Consider the following 20882-nt stretch of genomic DNA (forward strand, 5'->3'; position numbering starts at 1 on the left):
GATACTACCTACATAGACTTTATAGAGCCTTCACTTCCTAAGACGTAAGCAAAGCGGAGGAGTCACGCCGGGAATAACAGCGTCGCGACTATAAGTTCTAATTTTACTTTCCATATCGTCATTGTTCCTGCAATAACTCCTATGTGCAAAATATAAAATTGTTAGTAGGAAGAAAAACACATTTATTCATTCTATGACAGTAGTACATAGGAAACTGTGAATTCTTAAAATTTCGAAAGAAAGAAAAGAAATATCATTACATATAGGAGATTTTATTATTTGCTGTATCACTATTTAAGTTATTTAATACAGCAAAAATCTGAAAATCGATAAATATGTCACATAGGAGTCATTGCAGGAACAACGACGATATACTTTATTTAAATTAATCTTGCTAAATTTATAAATAATATGTAAGATTTCGAAGTAAAATTCATTTTTCGTTTTCATAACTAGAAAATGGGTCTACAATAAAAACAGTACAATTCCCTGGACTTGTTTTGTAATAATAAATAGGCCCAGTTTGAATGTGTGAAAACCGGTACCGATATATGCATAAATGGTCACCTAAGTAGACGTAGGGTGACCAGCACAAATTCCACAATTTGGGACATCTGGCCGAAATCTACGGCTGACCACTAGGATCCAGAATACAAAGCAGAGGTTAAATTAAAAATACAATATGATTGCGGAGAGAATACGGATCAATGATAAATTTAAAAATAAAGTACAATTTGATTTCGGAGAAACATGAGATGAAAATACATTGAAGAGTAATGAAATGAAGTAAAAAAATACATACTATTATACAAGTGATTGTGTAAAATGGATAATGAATCTCTCAATACCGTTAGACAAATTTTGTTAATGTCCTCATTAGAAAATTTAAGACAAAGGAGAATGGTCTTGGTTAACTTAAATGAAGTTCCCCTGGCGCCAAAAAGAAGTCCTTTCACTTCCCATGTATTAATATTCATTTTGTATCTCTCACTGAAGTGAGGAATACATGGGTTGTAAATATACTTCTTTTCATCGTTAACGTTATTGGCTTGTTGAAAAGTATATATGAAATTCTTAACAAGTGCTTAAAATTGTACTACACAATTGCAGTTCCCTTTACTGAGTCTACCAAAATCGATTTCTTTTATCGTACCACTGTGTATTTATCAAGAAAATGCCCTTTCAATGTTAGCATTTTAGTGGATGATAAGAAAAGAACTGGCGCATGATTGCAAAATCTTCAAAGCATTAGGCATTTTTTGTTTGTTCAAAAATGCCTTATTTTGTTCAAAAACAAAATTTTTATAACACAAAAATGGTAATTTAATTTATCATCCACAACGGCACACTTGTGGTTTTTAATTATGAACTGAACGCATTTAAATTCCAATCTTTATTTTTCAAATAAATCGTGTTCATCCAATAAAATACTGAAAATTAGAATATTGAACAGATAATTTCTTTTTCTAAATATTAAAACACGATTTGTAAATGGATACAGATGATTTTCAGTTTCAACTTCGAACGCAACTTCTAGTGGAATGAGGTTACCAATCGCTTTAATGACTTTTATAGTAACAGTATAAAATTTTCTCCTCACACTAGGTATCGATTTTCCCCGACTATATTGATTACTTTGAACTTTTATATTTTCTTTATATCCACTATTTCGTCGAGATTGATGAAAAGCCGGACATTTTCCAAATTTTTGAAAAAATTGCGTGGACCCTTACAAAATTGCATAAAATTAACATTGTTAGTTGTTTTTTTATGGAATAGATTATATTTTACAGTATAAATGGTACTGCTATGGTACTATTTTACTCTTCCAGCCAAGGCCGTGTCCCAAAGCTATATTTACAGCTGAAGTGAGCTAGATAATTGATTAAATAGCTGTATTTGACGTCATAAGTCATGATCCAAAGCTACATAGTGCATAGCAATAAAATCCGTAGTAGCTAATAAACGAAAATGCTTGCTTCAATGTACACTAAATAAACATGGACACCTCATTAGCAAATGAAGTTTTGAAATCTGAAAATGCTTTGGAAATAAAATGTAAGTGCAATGTAGAATAACACGTTAACTTTGAACATTAACATTGTTAGTGGCTTTTTTTTACATCTTTTAAATATTGTAATATTTCAGGCCCTTATATTTTCCACATATTTCGATTGTTGATAGCAAAATGTAATTTTCATGTAGATCTTTTGAACATGTAGATGATATGCAAATTTCTGCGTAAAAATTATGAAATAGCTAGTAAATATAATATGAGAATTTCAGAGAAAAAAAAACAAAATGGATGGCTTTCCAAGGGACAAACCACTTAAGATGTAAAATAGTAATCAACACAAAAACAATAGAACATGTAAATAATTTTAACTATTTGGGATTTAGTGCATCTTACTGCCAAAAGAATGATATCAATATGAAAATAAATAGGTTCCATAATATGTGCGTAACAATAAAAACATTGAAAAATAAAACATTAAGAACAACTTGATTAAAATTGTACAAAACAATGACAGTACTAATGTTAACGTACGACTGTGAGAAATGGTCACATAGATTAGATGGAAGAAAGATAGAGACAGCTGAAATGAAAATCTTACGTTCCGTAGCTGGTTACACAATTTTAGATAAATAAAAAACATAACGAGGAAATTACGACACAATTAAAAATATATAATGTAAACGACAGAATAAGTCAAATGAAAACAAAGGATTGGAACATATAGAAAGGATGCCACATACTAAACTCCCACAGATTTTACTTCAATATCAGCCTAAGGGTCGAAGAAGAATAGGACGTCCGATTACAAGATGGAGGAATTCGATCTCTTGATGTGGAAACACGCTTTTGAACATCTTTTACATTTCTATATCTTTCTATGTTTCTTTTCTAGGGTCTGAGGAAATTACCATTCGGTTCATAAACCTGAGAATCAACTTTCATGAACTATTCACTGGGAAACTGTTCATAATCGCAAAACTAAAATTTATAAACAATAACAGCTGATAACACGTGATAAAACTGCATTAGGACACAGCCTTCTTAATTTAGTATTATATCACAATGTCATGGCTTTTAGAAAATTACGCTACTCTATGTAGGTCATCCCATATTATTTGCAGATGACACAAGTATAGTAATTACAGCCAATAACTCCAACACATTCCAATCTTCAACAGAGGAAATTCTCTTCAAAATATGTGACTGGTTCTCAGTCAATAAATTAGTATTTAATTGTAACAAAACTAACATAATTCAATTTAAATCCTGTCAAAATTCAACGTCGCAAATTTCTAGCGCAATAATTAACAATAGATCCCTATTAGAAACAACAACAACCAAATTTCTTGGCTTAAAAATCGATAATGTGTTAAACTGGAAAAATCACATTAAAGAAATTACCCCCAAACTAAATTCAGCTTGTTTTTCTATTAGATCTATGCAAAAGATAGTAAATATCAATACCTTAAAAACAATATACTTTGCATACTTCCACTCGATAATGAGTTTTGGAATAATATTGTGGGGAAATTCCACAGATAGTAACAGTATATTTCTATTACAAAAAAGAGTAATTAGAATAATAGTAGGTGCCAAATCTAGGGAATCATGTAGGACTATTTTCAAAAAACTACAAATAATGCCCATGGCTTGTCATCATATCTTTTCATTAATAATCTTCCTCGTATGTAATCGTGAAAACTAATTCAACAGTTCATAGCATAAATACACGTCAAAAAAATGACATTCATACTCCATCGGCAAGTCTATCGTGCTATCAAAAAGGAGTGCGTTATATGGCAGTAAAAAATTTTAATAGCCTCCCTATCGATATAAAAAATGAAACACAAAACATAAAATTATTTAGGGCCAAATTAAAGAAGTACCTAATTTCTCACGCCTTCTATTTTGTAGGTGAATTCATGACATTCAATAACGCTTCATGAAATCGATACTAAAACTTTGTGTTGTACTAGTAGACTATATTGTAAATCTCGTCTGTATATATTTGATCTAGACTGTGACTATAAATTAAGATTTTATAATAGTAAGTTTTTTGACTTGTTCCATATTCTAGCTGTAAGCATGTATGAATAGCATGGAATGTTAATAAATACAATACAATACAAAAGAAGGCCATGATTCCAGCAGAGCTCCCTAGTGTGTAGTAGCGAAGTGAGTGTAGACTTGAGCTTTGAGACACGGCCTTTGTGATCCTCTTTCCGCACTGCTGCGGGACGAAATAATTAAAAATGTAAACAATCAATGGAATTGCATGATGTGAAGTAAAGGAGAGATGGAAGGGGTTAGGAGACGTACTACATGGCCTATACTATCATTACTCTGCCCACACATATTCCTGTTCGCTCATTTTGTGTTCACTGTTTACGTACCTTCCCCGCTTATAATCGCATTTTTTTTTTTGTTCAACTCTTCACTTTTCTTTGTTTATTTCTCATACTAGTGTTCACTCTCTTACATTGGTATACAGATCCAAGGTTAGGAATTTTCATAACTGTCTTCATATGTAGTAAATGTTTCACTACGCTAATAAATTTAAAGCCTTTAACTTCTTCCTTGCATCATTTTGCACGCAAGAAATCGATTTTTATTCCATGTTCTTTTCTGCATGCACTACTAAAATTCTGTTTTTTGTGTACATGGACTTTCAGCGTCATTAATTTTGGTCAACGACTCTAGATTACAGTTGATTTTATGCTATTTTTGTGTAGACTTAGAAGCTAGCCTCATATAAATACGGATTTAAAAGAGAATTACCGAGCGAGTTGGCTCAAACGGTAACGCTTGAGACTCGCATTCGGGAGGTCCAGGGTTCAAACCCCGTGGTCGGTCAATCTAACTAGTGGTTTTCATGGTTTCCCTCAGTCATAAAGGCAAATGCCGAATTGGAAAATGTCATGATTCATCACCGCTTCAATCACCAATATCATAAACATTAATCAAAATCTATAATCAGTTACATGAACACAAGCCATCTACAACACACAATAAACACAGGAACTCAACAATAGTAACAATGGTCTACTAGTATACCACAGATCCTAAACACACGATATGACCACACATGTTAAAGCGTGTATAAAAATAAGAAATAAAATAAAACATGATATATAACACTTTCTGTCAGATGCGTTTCCAATTCAATGTGGGCTAAAGCAGGGAGATACACTATCACCTTTACTTTTTAACTTTGCTCTAGAGTATGCCATTAGGAAAGTCCAGGATAACAGAGAGGGCTTGCAATTGAATGGGTTACATCAGCTGCTTGTCTATGCGGATGACGTGAATATGTTAGGAGAAAATCCACAAACGATTAGGGAAAACACGGGAATTTTACTGGAAGCAAGTAAATAGATAGGTTTGGAAGTAAATCCCGAAAAGACAAAGTATATGATTATGTCTCGAGACGAGAATGTTGTACGAAATGGAAATATAAAAATTGGAAATTTATCTTTTGAAGAGGTGGAGAAGTTGAAATATCTTGGAGCAACAGTAACAAATATAAATGATACTCGGGAGGAAATTAAACACAGAATATATATGGGAAATGCCTATTATTATTCGGTTGAGAAGCTTTTACCATCCAGTCTACTGTCAAAAAATCTGAAAGTTAGAATTTATAAAACAGTTATATAACCGGTTGTTCTTTATGGTTATGAAACTTGGACTCTCACTTTGAGAGAGGAATTTAGGTTAAAGGTGTTTGAGAATAAGATGCTTAGGAAAATATTTGGGGCTAAGAGGGATGAAGTTACAGGAGAATGGAAAAAGTTACACAACACAGAACTGCACGCATTGTATTCTTCACCTGGCATAATTAGGAACATTAAATCCAGACGTTTGAGATGGGCAGGGCATGTAGCACGTATGGGCGAATCCAGAAATGCATATAGAGTGTTAGTTGGGAGGCCACAGGGAAAAAGACCTTTAGGGAGGCCGAGACGTAGATAGGAAGATAATATTAAAATGGATTTGAGAGAGGTGGGATATGATGATAGAGAATGGATTAATCTTGCTCAGGATAGGGACCGATGGCGGGCTTATGTGAGGGCGGCAATGAACTTCCGGGTTCCTTAAAAGCCAGTAAGTAAATAAGTAAGTATTATATATTGTAAAAAGCAATATTTTGCAGTCGTATAAAGTTTTTCTTTAATTTTAAATACTGGGTTAGGCACATGCTCCTTCTTTTTACAAAGTTATGCAATCCTTCGCATTTATAATCTTTTCCGTAAACACAGAGTTCATAACCTGAAATGCAAAAGCTGTAGTGTGACTGACACTCTATCTCAGTTGATAAAAACTTGTAATGCATAATATTGTGAAGTTCCGTTTTGACTCTCACCGCCATGCATGTTTTTCTTAAAAGTGCGAATTACGAAATATTCTACAAATTCCCTCTTAATTGATTCTACGCCATGTAAATTTTTTTTCTAGGAATTTCGGAATTTCGAACACTTAGAGCAGGGGTTCTCAACTTTTTGATTCCTCAGAGCTCAACATGACCCCCATTGCGCACCCTGCACAACTCATGACGGTGATGCAATTCAGCCCATGTCCGTTGTAACATAAGAGTGGTGATTTGTTGAAAAGCTTGAGTAATTTTTACTCCCAGATCATCAATGTTCCTGGGTTTCTATGAATAGACAATGTCTTTAACAAAAGCCCACACGAAGAAGTCAGGGTTAGATCTGGGGAGTTTGGGGACCAAGCCAAGAGATAGCTGCTTCTCGTACTGGGTTTTGCCTGCGACCTCCTGCATGTTTTTTTAACACAAAACCTGTTTCTACAAATGCTCGATACCACAACATTATGGAATCGTATTTAGGTACATTACGCACACCATACTCACATCGAAATTCCCTTTGAACTCTTTTAACACTCTCAAATTTAGCATACAAAAGAATACATTGTGCCCGCTGTTGATTTGTAGTAGCCGTTTTAATCATCTACGATTTTCATTTGTCCTTTCAGGTTATGCATTGTTGATTTCATATATGGAAACTCCCATCTTTTAATCATAATATAACCAGCAGGAAATTTTTCCTACTATCATGATAGCTTTATAATAATAAATATATCCATATGCATACGGGTCAGACTGTAGATATCGCAATTTCGAAGGCGTGAGCTCAAATGAAGGGTAGCATGAAATATAAATACGTATTAATCTTTTTATTTAGGCTGCAAGAAAACCGTCCATTTTATTGAAAAACTGCAAAGGGATAAATCATTCCCGATCAGTTTCTCTAATGATAAGTGTAAAAATAAAAAAAGTACGGACAGTGCTTAACGGGTAAAGCAGTGTTTGCATTTATGAGAAAATTATTTTTTTCTGAGGAAAGTGTTCATTTGGGACTAATATGGTATTATAATTTTCATTGTACTCTATCCAAGAAATAAGCTGTTAAAATGTGCACAGTTATATTACTTCCACCTTCCATCCTGTATTTACAACACTGGCTTCCCAGCTTTTCTTCCTTTCCGGGGGAAGACATGCCAAAGATCTTATCGTCTTTTTAAAATTCATGGCGTTTAGCCACGTTTTTTTTTTTTTTTTTTTAATTATTGAGTATGCCCCAAAGAGTATGTCATATGTAGGGGCTATACAATAACACATACATATGTTATACAATGTAATTGAAAACGTCATGAAACTACAGTCTGTGGAAAACAAACAATAACACAAGAATTTATGAAAGAAAGAAAGCAAAATAAGAACAAATAATAAGATGACATAAAGTTTTGGGCAGAAAGAAGAAAAAGTTTGAAACCATGAAATAAATAAATCAACTGAAAATTAAAATAAATATTCTTCCCAAAAACGTATTTTTAAACAATTCTTAAAACACCGGCAATTTAGTAAAAGTCTATATTCTAAAGGAAGTTGGTTAAAAGTTGTTGTTAAAAAATGGTTAAGTCCTTTCGTTCCATAAGTTACTGAGCTATGCTGAAAAAAAAATGTCGTCTTTTTGTCTTGTTAAATAAGTATGTATATCTTTATTAAACTGAAATGTAATATTACTATGTATTAAATTGTTAATAACTTTGTACATGAAAATGGCAGCACCTAATTTGATAATTTATTCAACTGGTATAACGAAAGAAAATTGATATAGATATTTAATTGGAGTCAAATAATGAAAACCCAATAAATTTCTTAAAGCTCTATTTTGAATAATTTGTAAAGGTCTCAAAGCAGTTTTCTTATTATGTCCCCAAATAAATGACATATGGATAAAAGCATAATATACATTCAAGAGACAAGACATAGGCAAATATCTTTTAAGCCTTTTCAAAATACCAGACATTGGAGCAATTTTCTCACAGACAGCCAAAATATGCTTATCCCATGTTAAATGTTCATCAACAATCAAACCTAAAAATTTAACTGATGCAACTTTTTGTATTACACTCTTGAATACTCTTAACCTAATTCAACACCCAGCTAAACCACCAAGGACGACTTGGATTTCTAATATTGTTTTACTGATATAGTAATCACATAGTTTTATAATAAAAGACGGGACCTTATTTTTTAAATATAAATTAGTGTCTTACCTTCAGCTTTGGGTTGCACCCATGATCGAGCCAGGAATCTGTAACGTCACCACGTTTCAAGACATTCTGTCCACTGTGGTCACGGAAATGTGTTCCACTATCACAGGTGACTTCACTGTGGACACCCCAGCCAATTCCTCTTATCCATGCATAAAGCATTCTAGCTGATAATACCTTTTCTACGTCAGTGTTTTGTAGGTGTTTTTCACCGGCGACTTTCTCGGAAAAGAAAACTTTTTTACCGACAGGAAGTTACAATAATGCTTTGTGCTTATTTACATAGATATTTTTTTGTCTCAAGACATACAGACAAAAAAAACATTAAAAATATATAATTAAGTCGTCTAAATTCAAAACATGATTTTATAGAACTTGGAATTATTTATACAAGATGGGCCAGCCAAACGGAAAGATTTCAAGGCGGAGAAAAAAGAATAAAAAGTTACTATCTATCTATCTATCTATCTATCTATCTATCTATCTATCTATCTATCTATCTATCTATCTATCTATCTATCTATCTATCTATCTATCTATCTGTCTGTCTGTCTGTCTGTCTGTCTGTCTGTCTGTCTGTCTGTCTGTCTGTCTGTCTGTCTGTCTGTCTGTCTGTCCGTCCGTCCGTCCGTCCGTCTGTCCGTCTCTCTGTCTGTCTGTCTGTCTGTCTGTCTGTCTGTCTGTCTGTCTGTCTGTCTGTCTGTCTGTCTGTCTGTCTGTCTGTCTGTCCGTCCGTCCTTCCGTCCATCCATCTATCTCTATATCTATATCTATATCTGTCTGTCTGTCTGTCTGTCTGTCTGTCTGTCTGTCTGTCTGTCTGTCTGTCTGTCCGTCCGTCCGTCCTTCCGTCCATCCATCTATCTCTATATCTATATCTATATCTGTCTATCTATCTATCTGTCTGTCTGTCTGTCTGTCTATCTATCTATCTATCTATCTATCTATCTATCTATCTATCTATCTATCTATCTATCTATCTACCTATCTACCTATCTATATCTATCTATCTATCTATCTATCTATCTATCTATCTATCTATCTATCTATCTATCTATCTATCTATCTATCTATCTATCTATCTATCTATCTATCTATCTATCTATCTATCTACCTATCTACCTATCTATATCTATCTATCTATCTATCTATCTATCTATCTATCTATCTATCTATCTATCTATCTATCTATCTATCTATCTATCTACCTACCTACCTACCTACCTACCTACCTATCTATCTATCTATCTATCTATCTATCTATCTATCTATCTATCTATCTATCTATCTATCTATCTATCTATTTAACCTGGTAGAGATAAGGACATCAGGCCTTCTCTTCCCCTCTATCAGGGGATTACAGCTACAATATTAAGAATACAATTACAATTATAATTACAATTATAATTACAATTAATATTAAATTTACAAATACAATAAAAATTAAAGTACTAAAAGAATAACTGATTAATAAAAGCTAGAAAGTTTATTGTAAAAGTTAAGAAGAGAGAAGCATTTCTTTTATTGATTAAGTACAAATTAAATGTACTCTACGCAGTAAGAAAATGCTTAATAAGCTTGCTTTTGAACGCTACTAAATTCCGACAGTCTCTGATGTCACTGGGTAGGGTATTCCACAAGCGCGAGAGCGAGATTGTGTATGATGATGAATACGATGATGTCTTATGTGTTGGTATGGCTAGTATGCGGCTATTTTGCGTGCGTGTGAAGAGATTATGATATGATGACAGGTAACTGAAACGGGAGGCAAGGTAGGTAGGTGTAGAGGTGTGAAGGACTTGGAAAAGGAGAACAAGAGAATGAAAATTTCTACGTTCGTTAAGCCGTAGCCAGTTTAGAGTTTGGAAGGATGGGGTAATGTGGTCAGCGCGACGGACATTGCAGACGAAGCGAACACAGAATTATGAACACGTTGTAATTTTTGCGACTGGTTGACATTGAGGTCAGTCAGTAGAAAATCACAATAATCGAAGTGGGGCATTACTAGTGTTTCCACTAGTATTTTCTTGAGTGATAGCGGAAGGAGTTTTCGAATACTGTTTAAGGAATGTAGTATGGAGAGCACTTTTGTGCGAGATCGTGCGTATTTGCTTGTTTTCCGCACAGAACCAATACGCGGTAAGTGTGAAATACCACATTCAGTATTCCCAACGTAACACACATAACAATTTCCCTCTTCTTACCGCTTAAGCGCCATATTCATTTTACTGCTTTAGGCTTTTAACATATTATTTTAGAGACGTTTAAGATAGTAATAATTATAAATTGGAAACTTACCACTGCAATTTCACCTAAATTTAACTGTTAATTATTGTTTTTAAATATTTGGAAAAATTAAGTAAAGTCTACTAATCCACGAAACTTATTGCATTCCTGATTCAAGTAACATTAAGGAAGCCGTGAAAAAATCAACGAGATTCCACATGCCGATGTTATTACTGCAATATGTTATATAAATAATATTGTTAAAATATTAAAATTAAAAATAAATCATTACATAACCTTACCGTTTGTTTTAAGTTCGCATTTATAGACGGGGGGGGGGGAAGACAGACGTATATCACGGTCTGCTGGAGTATAGTAAACACAGAAAACATTTTATAGCAACAATGTTGAAGAAAGATATTTTGGTTTTCCGAAGTTGCCGTCATTAAACAGAAACCAACATGGAGATTTCATTGCAACTAATTAGAAATTCGTCTTTCAGGTATGTAATAAACGATCTTCGCACAAAATAATGTACGATACACGAGCGGTATGTTTGTTTTCATGTTCGAGGAAAAGATTGAAAAAGCGAAACGTAGTTGAGCTTTTTCAATCTTTTCCTCGAACATGAAAACGTCAACATACCGCTCTTGTAACGTATATTACTATTTTGGTAACATGGGTTACTTGGTTATTCCAGTTTAAATGCGTATCAAAGTAAACCCCAAGGTTTTTAACACAGGAAGCAAAAGGGATTATTGTGATTATTATGTATTATATTGATTTAATGAGTAGAAATGATATATACATGAATAAATATTAGGTATTCAATAAGAAAGAAAATATTTCTTAAAAATTACGTCAGCCAAGTGACCTCCATTGAAACGCACACATTCTTCGAGTCTGGCCACGAACTGTTGCCCTCAGCATATTGACAGGTATCGCAGCGACCTCTTCTCGTATACGTTGTTTTAGGGCTGGAATTGTTCTGGGTGGATTGCCCCAAACACCTCCGTTTTGAGGTGTCCCCATAGGAAAAAATCACATACAGTTAAATCAGGTGACCTAGGCGGCCAAGCGATATCCCCGTTCCGAGAAATGACGCGGCCCGGGAACAAAACATTCACAGCATGCATCGTGGGAAAACCTACTCTAAACTTTTTCTTATTCACCTATACTACTATAGCGTTTATTTGTAGAAGTTTTTTTATCCACCTAACTGTTTCTCAAATCATTCGTTGCATGACACTTTAACGCAATATGCATTGCGTCTTCAGCTAGTCCACACAAAGGACATTTATCCTTCTCTACGTTCCCTCTCTTATTCTTGAGTCCCCAGATACCTAATCTCCACCATGCCATTCCTGTTCTCTCTTCCCTCGAATTTAGTCTAACATATTCTTCCTGTTCCCAAAACTGCGTAACCTCCCTATAGTATTTCAGTGATCCTAATGCTGGGTTGCAAGAAAGCATTTATAGGTTCGTTAAACGCTATTGGTCCTATAACTGTTCATTTAGCGTAAGTAAGCGTTGCAAGAACGACCTTTAAAGCTATTGGTTCGTTAAAGCGCTCTGTAAACTATAGGTCGAAAATCGGAGCTATAAACTGTTAACGAATCGTTAGCCGCCATATTGTACGTATATTTCTTGTTTTTGTATCTGACAGTATTAAGTAATTTCGTGGACATGTTATCATCAGAAGTAAGTGAAATGTAATATTCATATCACAATGAACTCGAGACTCATGTGTGTATAGGAAAAGTTTTGTGAATAAAACAATTTTATTACTGTTATAGAATCGCTGACGTAGAGGTTATGTTTGATGCGTTACAACATCTACCAAGACTACTGAGAGACTGATCGAATCCTCTAGAAGAATGCGAAGTATTGATTTTAAGGTTAGATTTAGATTATCGAAAGGCGCATTCATGGCTCTCTTGCATAAAATAGGGCATCATATTGGAAAACAAATCGCACGCAGTAAATTGCCTTGCGCTATTACGCAATAGGAACATTTCAGAATGTGATAGTGGATCATATTCATGTTTATAAATCTACAGTTTGTAGAATAATAAGATGTGTGACTGCATTGCAAGAATGAGAGAACAATACATTAGTATGCCCCTAGATCATATATACCCAGATAGGTCGGCCTTATAAGCTTTGAGGTTAACAACTTTTGTCAGGTTTACTACGCTGCCATCTAGTTATTACATAAGGAGTCATGTCATAATTCCCATTTGAATTGCATTAGCGACTGTACTGCTATCTCGTGTTCGTTTACGGCGGACGGGTGGCGATCCTGGCGGTTGTTCTCTTCAAAGTGCTGCCGATTTTAACATAGCGATGAGTTATCTATTACATATATGATCTAGGGTATGCCTCAAGGAAATTCTGTGTAAACAGTAAAACGAAAATTTGTCAAAAAATTCGCTGTTTAACAATTTTGTTGCGTCTAGGTAACTTAAAGACTGGAAACGATGAGTAGTTTCCTAAATTATACGGTCACATACTTCCTTGGCTTCAATTTTCTGGGATTCAATTATCCGTCGCATGCTGACTGATTCTGGAGGAACCTAAAAAAACTGGTAAGATGGCAGCAGCAGTCGGACACTTGAATTACCAAATAGATTATACATAGTTCCGAGTTCTTCCACAAACAAGCATTCTTTCGAATAATTACGAGGGAAAAATTGTTCCGGAGCCGGGTATCGAACCCGGGACCTTTGGTTTAACGTACCAACGCTCTACCACTGAGCTACTCGGGAACTCTAACCGACACCGATCCAATTTTTCCCTCTATATCCACAGACCTCAAAGTGGGCTGACAACCGTCAAGCAACCAACTTCGAGTGCACACTAACTCCGTGTGACTTAAAATGTGGTTTTCTGTTGACGAACAGTGACGTGTATTATGCAAATCAAGATTTCAGGTGTAACTCCCTGTGAAGTTGATTTGAATAATTTCGAGGGAAAAATTGTTCCGGAGCCGGGTATCGAACCCGGGACCTTTGGTTTAACGTACCAACGCTCTACCACTGAGCTACTCGGGAACTCTAACCGACACCGATCCAATTTTTCCCTCTATATGCACATCAAATCAACTTTACAGGGAGTTATACCTGAAATCTTGATTTGCATAATACACGTCACTGTTCGTTAACAGAAAACCACAATTTAAGTCACACGGAGTTAGTGTGCACTCGAAGTTGGTTGCTTGACGGTTGTCAGCCCACTTTGAGGTCTGTGGATATAGAGGGAAAAATTGGATCGGTGTCGGTTAGAGTTCCCGAGTAGCTCAGTGGTAGAGCGTTTGTACGTTAAACCAAAGGTCCCGGGTTCGATACCCGGCTCCGGAACAATTTTTCCCTCGAAATTATTCAAATCAACTTTACAGGGAGTTATACCTGAAATCTTGATTTGCAAGCATTCTTTCGTTACGCTTTACTTTTGCAATCTCCAAGCTGTGTCGTGCTGAAGCTGACTACAGCACTTCCCCGCGTAAAAATAGCCAATCAGGGCAGTGATTTCAGCTTCGCACATGCGCATTAACTGTGTACATTCTCATGTAAGTTTTGAGTATCACAACGAACCCCCTGAGGCACCAAAGGTCGAAGAGCGAAGACTAAACACTCTATAATGCATCACGAACATAACCACGGGAAATTGTCAAATGACATTAAATACTATGATATTGCAAATACATTATTTGAGCAAAAATTATCATTGTGGTGTAGCACTGTAGCACATAAGGACGGGCCGCCCCTGAAGCCTGGAATAGTTTAAAGGTCCGTTACTTAACGAAAGAATAGCAATTTATGGAACAGGTTTCTTGCAACCCAGCATAATGCCCACGTACATCAACGTCGGTTAGTGTAACCATCGGTTAAAATTGTCACCTAATCCCCGATTAAGCATTTTTACGGTGGATCGACCTCGGTTTACAACTTAAATAGGAAGTTAACCACAGTAATCTCTAACCGGCCAAATATGAGCGGTTAAAGGAGATAACCAGCGATTAGTAGAGCAAGTAAAGCAAAATGGCGGCCAGAACCACAGGTGATTATTTCGAAGACGATTATTATTGTGCAGTACTTGAATTACTTGGATAGAGCGTGAGCGTGAATGTTCTTTAGTGGAAAGAGAGAATTCTTGCGAGGAATTAGGTGACAGAGAATTTCAGGAGGGATTTCGTTTATCAAAATCTACAAATGGATCAATTGAAATAACACAAGAACAATCATATTTCTCCTACGGATCGGCTGCTTATATTACGATTCTATGTAACTGTTATTTTCTGTATTTTAAGAGGGAATACTCGAATACCGGTATCTCTTTCTCTATGTCATTGGCTGAACAAAGAGAGGTTATGGATGGATCTTAGGATAATGCACAATTCCCTGGTGTAGTCCAAGATCGTACACACATCCCTACCAATTTTCTGCATCCTTTTCCTTTATGGATATTCCATCTTTTTATATAATAGGCCTACATTTAAATCTAGTAATTATGTCTATCGATACTTCAACCTAACATTGGGATATAATCATTTTTGGATTCAATTTTCCATTTTGTACGATTTTAACCTAAAAGTACTGAAAAACAAAGAAATGGAACTCACAAATATAACAGCGCCCAAAGGCAAACAAATGCAACGCGAAAATGTAGGATACGTTCATTTCGATGTAGAACATAGTGAGCGCAGTCGTTTTTAGACATTGACTATTATCTTTGCAGCGGTATGGATGCTTTCCTTTAGTCATTTTGTAGAAACAATGTACCATCGTAGACTTTACTCTGGCTAAATGAGGTGTCAGCTAGCCATGTTTTAGTAATCGGTGATTATGAATGGTGCACATAAATTACATTTTAACCACGGCTACTGTTTAACCATCGTTTCGTAATCTATGATTACTGCGTTTTTAATCAATGTTGATGCACTTCGCCATGTGTTTAATATTACTAAAAATATCTTGCCTCGATATTTCGTTTGCCCTCTCTTTTACTATTCTTCCAATAGTTTTCGTGTTTATAGACCCTAGTTCTGCTAGGTAGATTACATACATATTGCGGCTATGGGGGAGATCCTATGCAAACAGTGCGACACAAGTTAAAGACTTCCTGACTAGAATGTACTCTTCATTATTATCTAACGTAAGCTAGAACTTGAGGACATGCTTCATAGTGACAGTAACACGATCATGTTGGACGCTGATAATATGCTTTATTCTGCAAGCATGGCATAAAATCTATATAGCTTGGATGTTATTCTAACTCCGCGTCAGACTTCGTTGTATAAGCTATGCAATAAAAGTGACGTGCCTCTCCTGTTGACATGTTCTGAATGAAGTGTTTTCATAAATGTTATGTGTCAGGTGGTTTATTTATTTTTCATTAAGAAATGTTACGTGAAACACACATCTGGGTTATAATAACAGCAGTGTGCGTTCTTAGAGGCTCCTCTATATTTTCCGTTCCACATTTTGTACATATTTTGTAAGAAAAGAAAACCGACATCACTCATCAGCCACGGAAAAAACTATATAAAGGGACATCATTTTATTTTTACTAACATTTCTAATATTAACCTGGCTATACCTTTGCATCAACGGCTGCTACCTCCTTCCACGACTGGAGTTCGATGATAGTGGCGTAATATGCAAACAAATCACTTTACTAGGTATAGGAGGGAAGAAAAGTAGTTCATCCATTTACGTAAACTAGAAAATATCACGCTTTTGAATTTGATAATTTTCATTAGGTTTTTGTTTAATCAAAATAGGCCTACAGTACAGTATTAACAATGACTGCTTTTACTCACGAACTGAGCTATCCATGCGGACGTACTCATTTTGCAGTGTATTTTTTTTTAGTTGGTTATTTAACGACGCTGTATCAACTACGAGGTTATTTAGCGTCGATGAGATTGGTGATAGCGAGATGGTATTTGGCGAGATGGGGCCGAGGATTCGCCATAGATTACCTGCCATTTACCTTACGGTTGGGAAAAACCTCGGAAAAACCCAACCAGGTAATCAGCCCAAGCGGGGATCGAACCCGCGCCCGAGCGCAACTTCAGACCGGCAGGCAAGCGCCTTAACCGACTGAGCCACGCCGGTGGCCTTTTGCAGTGTAAGCCTATATTATACTGTCTACAGCACATTAGCGTACAATATAGAGAATGAAGTTAAATTGAAAAATAATCATAATATGGATATTTAAACACATTTTTCAAAATGGAGGCCGTTCATTTCGATACAGGTTTCAGTTCTAATGTGTGTAATCCCAATTACCAGTTTCATCCTTCGTACTAGTAACTCATGTTGAAATAATTCTGTACCTACTCTGTAAAAGAGTGCCTTACGTACTGTAAATTCAATCTTCACTTCTGCTCGATCCGAAAAAATAAAATTACTCAGACATAGTATCTACTGTCCGTCCAAGTGGTTATGTCGCAGGATCGTAGAAAGGGGAAAAATCACGTGACAGTTATTTACTTAACGAGGCCCTTTTATTTAAGTTATTTTAAACAGTTGCATGAGTATAATATTACGTAGACCTCCAATTCCTAACAGAAATTAATGTTCTGAGAAAAGAGCTAAGACAACCCAGCCACTAGCCTTTACAGAGAGGCGAATAGAAGCAGGTGGGGGAAACCGGGATGCGACGCAGGCAAATGGACGACAGTACCTGTGCGAAAATGATGCAATATTGAAAGCTCTTTCGTCATTGGAAAACGTGAATATATTTTGGAACGTACTGTTTACTGCGACCGTAAGGCTACTATGACTGTATATGCGGTCTTGGATCTGTGTGCAGGACGGTTGAGCTTCATTAGTAGAAGGGGTGGGAGTGAAGTACATTCAAAAACTGAGGTACAATAAAAATTGAAGTGAAAATAAAATGATGTCCCTGTAGAAACATGCCTACATAGGCATAAGAATGACTCGTGAAAAACCATTTTCTCGGTGCCTGAAGTGTTGAAAACTTCTTGTTATCTTAAAATAATGCAGGCTGTTTTAATGCCATCACATTTTTATATATAACTAGCTGAAATCACCCGTCGTTGCCTGTGTTTTCCTTTCTGCTTCTATTTTTAATTAAACTGGTTGTTAGGTTTTTCGGAAATATCGGAAATCCAACTACAGACAACCAAAACGAATTGTCTTTACTAAGCTTTCTTCATCTCTAAAAGATGAATCTTTCTACAGCGTTCACGTGCTTGAATTAGTGAACTTCTTAGCCAAATGCCTGCCAGGGTTAACTCAATTTAAACAGCTGTAGATCAGGCATCGAAAAGAAAACATTTCGTCATGTGCCTTACGTTCAACTGTTTTTAATATATAGGTATTTATTTATTTATTATTTGTTTGTTTCTTTGTTTATTTATTTATTCATTCTGGTGTAGTTAAGGCCATCAGGCCTTCTTTTCCACAACATCAGGAATGCAAATAAAATAATAGATAATATATGTCAATCTTCATTAAATTATGGTATTCACTTAACTCTAACCCTTTCTTTCTCCGTTTTTAATAAATGGCGCTTGGCCCACCATGGCTCTGAATCCTTCAAATGGTGGGAAGCAAACACGATTAGACTACCAATTTGCATTTCGTCTAGAGAAATTTAAAGTTTTACAGAAACTTGTCTTCTCTTCCTCTTTCTTTTTTCATTGTGTCTAATGTTAACTTAATGTGACGAAGTAATTCGTATTGATGTCTTCTAAATCTAACACAAAGTTTTCGTTTAGAGTCTTTTTTAATTAGTAGCATAATTTTCTAGATAATATTTAATTTCTTTGAAGAGACAGTTTGGGTGCATCTGTAGAGGAGAGTCACTGTTGCGACAGACTTACATATGACAAATAAAGGGATGGATTAATTAATAGGCCTATTAAATTTTGGGGGACCATCCCCCTCAATTCAATACTGTTGTGATTCCTTGTGTATTGTGTGCCAGCAGGCATATTGATGACGATGACGATGATGACGATGACGACGACGATGATAAATATATAATTTCATTTTTCACTTCGTATTATATAGGAAAATATTTAAAAAAGTAAATCATTAGAACTTTTTTTAATAGATCTCCATTGTGTATTTTTTAATAAAAGTCATGAACTCTTCAGTAAAAATTATTATATTCCATCTTGAATCTTGCGTACACTACTTTTAACACTTAAATATAAATGATTGATTAAATGGCAAACTTACTCTTGTTAATTATATAAGCACGTGTGGCTTACATCACACTAACATACGAAAACAAAATCACACATATAAGATCGCATCCTCATTCAGAAAACAGAAATACAACATAGCATACAGAACAGAAAACACACTACAAACACACCTCAACACAAACAAATAAATACAACCACACAGGCGTATAAAAACTCACATGCAATAGTTGCGACAAGTTCTACATTGGACAGACAGGCAGATCATTCCAAACACGCTACAAAGAACACATTAAAGCAATAACCAGAGGACACAATACATCTACATACGCCGATCACATAACTAATGCTAACCACACATACAATGACATAAATACTGACATGGAAATCCTACACATACAACCCCAAAATCGAAAACTCAACACACTAGAACAATATGAAATATACAAACTAAAACACACCCTAATCAAATTCTCAACACACAAATTCTCAATTTCAGAACACACACACTATTTGACTCCACTTCTCATCAGACAAACGCACCCCCACAACAGGCAGCGATGTCGAGATAACGCCGAGATCTAGAAGGCTCTGATGATGGTGTCAAGTAAACGCCGAAACAGGTGTAAGCCACACGTGCTTATATAATTAACACGAGTAAGTTTTCCATTTAATCAATTATTTATATTATATTCCTTCTGCAATATTCCAGATTAATTTGCTCTTAGGTATTGAATAACAGACAGACAAACGGATCGAAACATCAACTTCTGTTGGCATTCGGGATGTTTTCATTTTCTGTCCCTCAAAATTCCAACGTGTACAATTAGTTTAATCTTTTAGAAATAGAAACACGAACACTAAAAACAATAATACAAATCATTGTAATCGTGAATGGATGACTGTACGATAAAAATACTACAATTATTTAACCAGTCTGTTGGTCTGTGTATTTATAGTGCGGCCTCCCATTCTCTTGGTATCGAGTAATGTCAGAGCTGTGGAGGGCAATCACTGCTTGACTCTTCCACAGGGTCATGTTCACAGTATAGTCAATTCCTCTTGACATTAACACTGACAATGTGTGTCAGTAGGCCAGTAATGCAACTTCAAGTAAATCATTTGCTAATAGAATTGGCCTTTCTTGCACGACATCAGTGATAAATTCTATTTTCTCAAACCCAATCGAGAGCGACACTTCCATCTCCTGAAGAAGTAATGCCATTGGCGTAATAGATTAATTACTGTGTTCTCAAATCTTGTTGATAAATAATATTACTTCGGAATATGTATGGTAAGACTTTCCTGTGTTAAATTCCAACGTACCTCGTTTACATGTTTCGACCTATTTATGTGTCATCTTCAGAACTGGTCGTTGTTGGTCTTGGCGCCTCTTGTTCTGTTTCCTGTGAGGGTGCGTTCGTGTGGTGTAGTGTAGAGTCAAAGAATGTGTGTGTTCTGAAATTGAGTTGTATGTTGAGTGTTTTCGTGTGTCTGTATATTTCATATTGTTCTAGTGTGTTTAGTTTCTGGCTTTTTGGTTGGATGTGTAGTATTTCCATGTCTGTGTTGATGTCTCTGTGGTTGTGGTTAGCATTTGTGATGTGTTCTGCATATGTGGAGGTTTTTGTAATTTTGTTATGGCTGTGATGTGTTCTTTGTAACGTGTTTGAAACGATCTGCCTTTCTGTCCTATGTAGAAGTTGTTGCAGGTGTTACATTTGAGTTTGTATACGCCTGTGTGGTTGTATTTGTTTGTTTGTGTTGTTTGTGTGTAGAGATGTTTTTGTAGAGTGTTATTTGTTCTGTATGCGATGTTGTAATTTAATTTCTTGAATAAGGTTGCAATTTTGTGTGTGTTTTTGTTTTCGTATGTTAGTG

At 35.5% G+C, this 20882-nt stretch overlaps 1 protein-coding gene across 1 annotated transcript in view; it reads right to left on the reverse strand.

Moving 5' to 3' along the window:
- Fa2h (Fatty acid 2-hydroxylase) overlaps window positions 1-8726 on the reverse strand; it is a 139802-nt gene extending 131076 nt beyond the window's left edge. The window contains exon 1 of the mRNA XM_069819962.1: window positions 8597-8726. The gene's annotated coding sequence lies outside the window, so the exon portion shown is untranslated. The remainder of the gene's footprint in view (window positions 1-8596) is intronic.
- Between the last annotated feature and the right edge of the window lie 12156 nt (window positions 8727-20882).

This window comes from Periplaneta americana, chromosome 3 (assembly GCF_040183065.1).
Source record: "Periplaneta americana isolate PAMFEO1 chromosome 3, P.americana_PAMFEO1_priV1, whole genome shotgun sequence".
Classification (NCBI taxonomy): Eukaryota; Metazoa; Arthropoda; class Insecta; order Blattodea; family Blattidae; genus Periplaneta; species Periplaneta americana.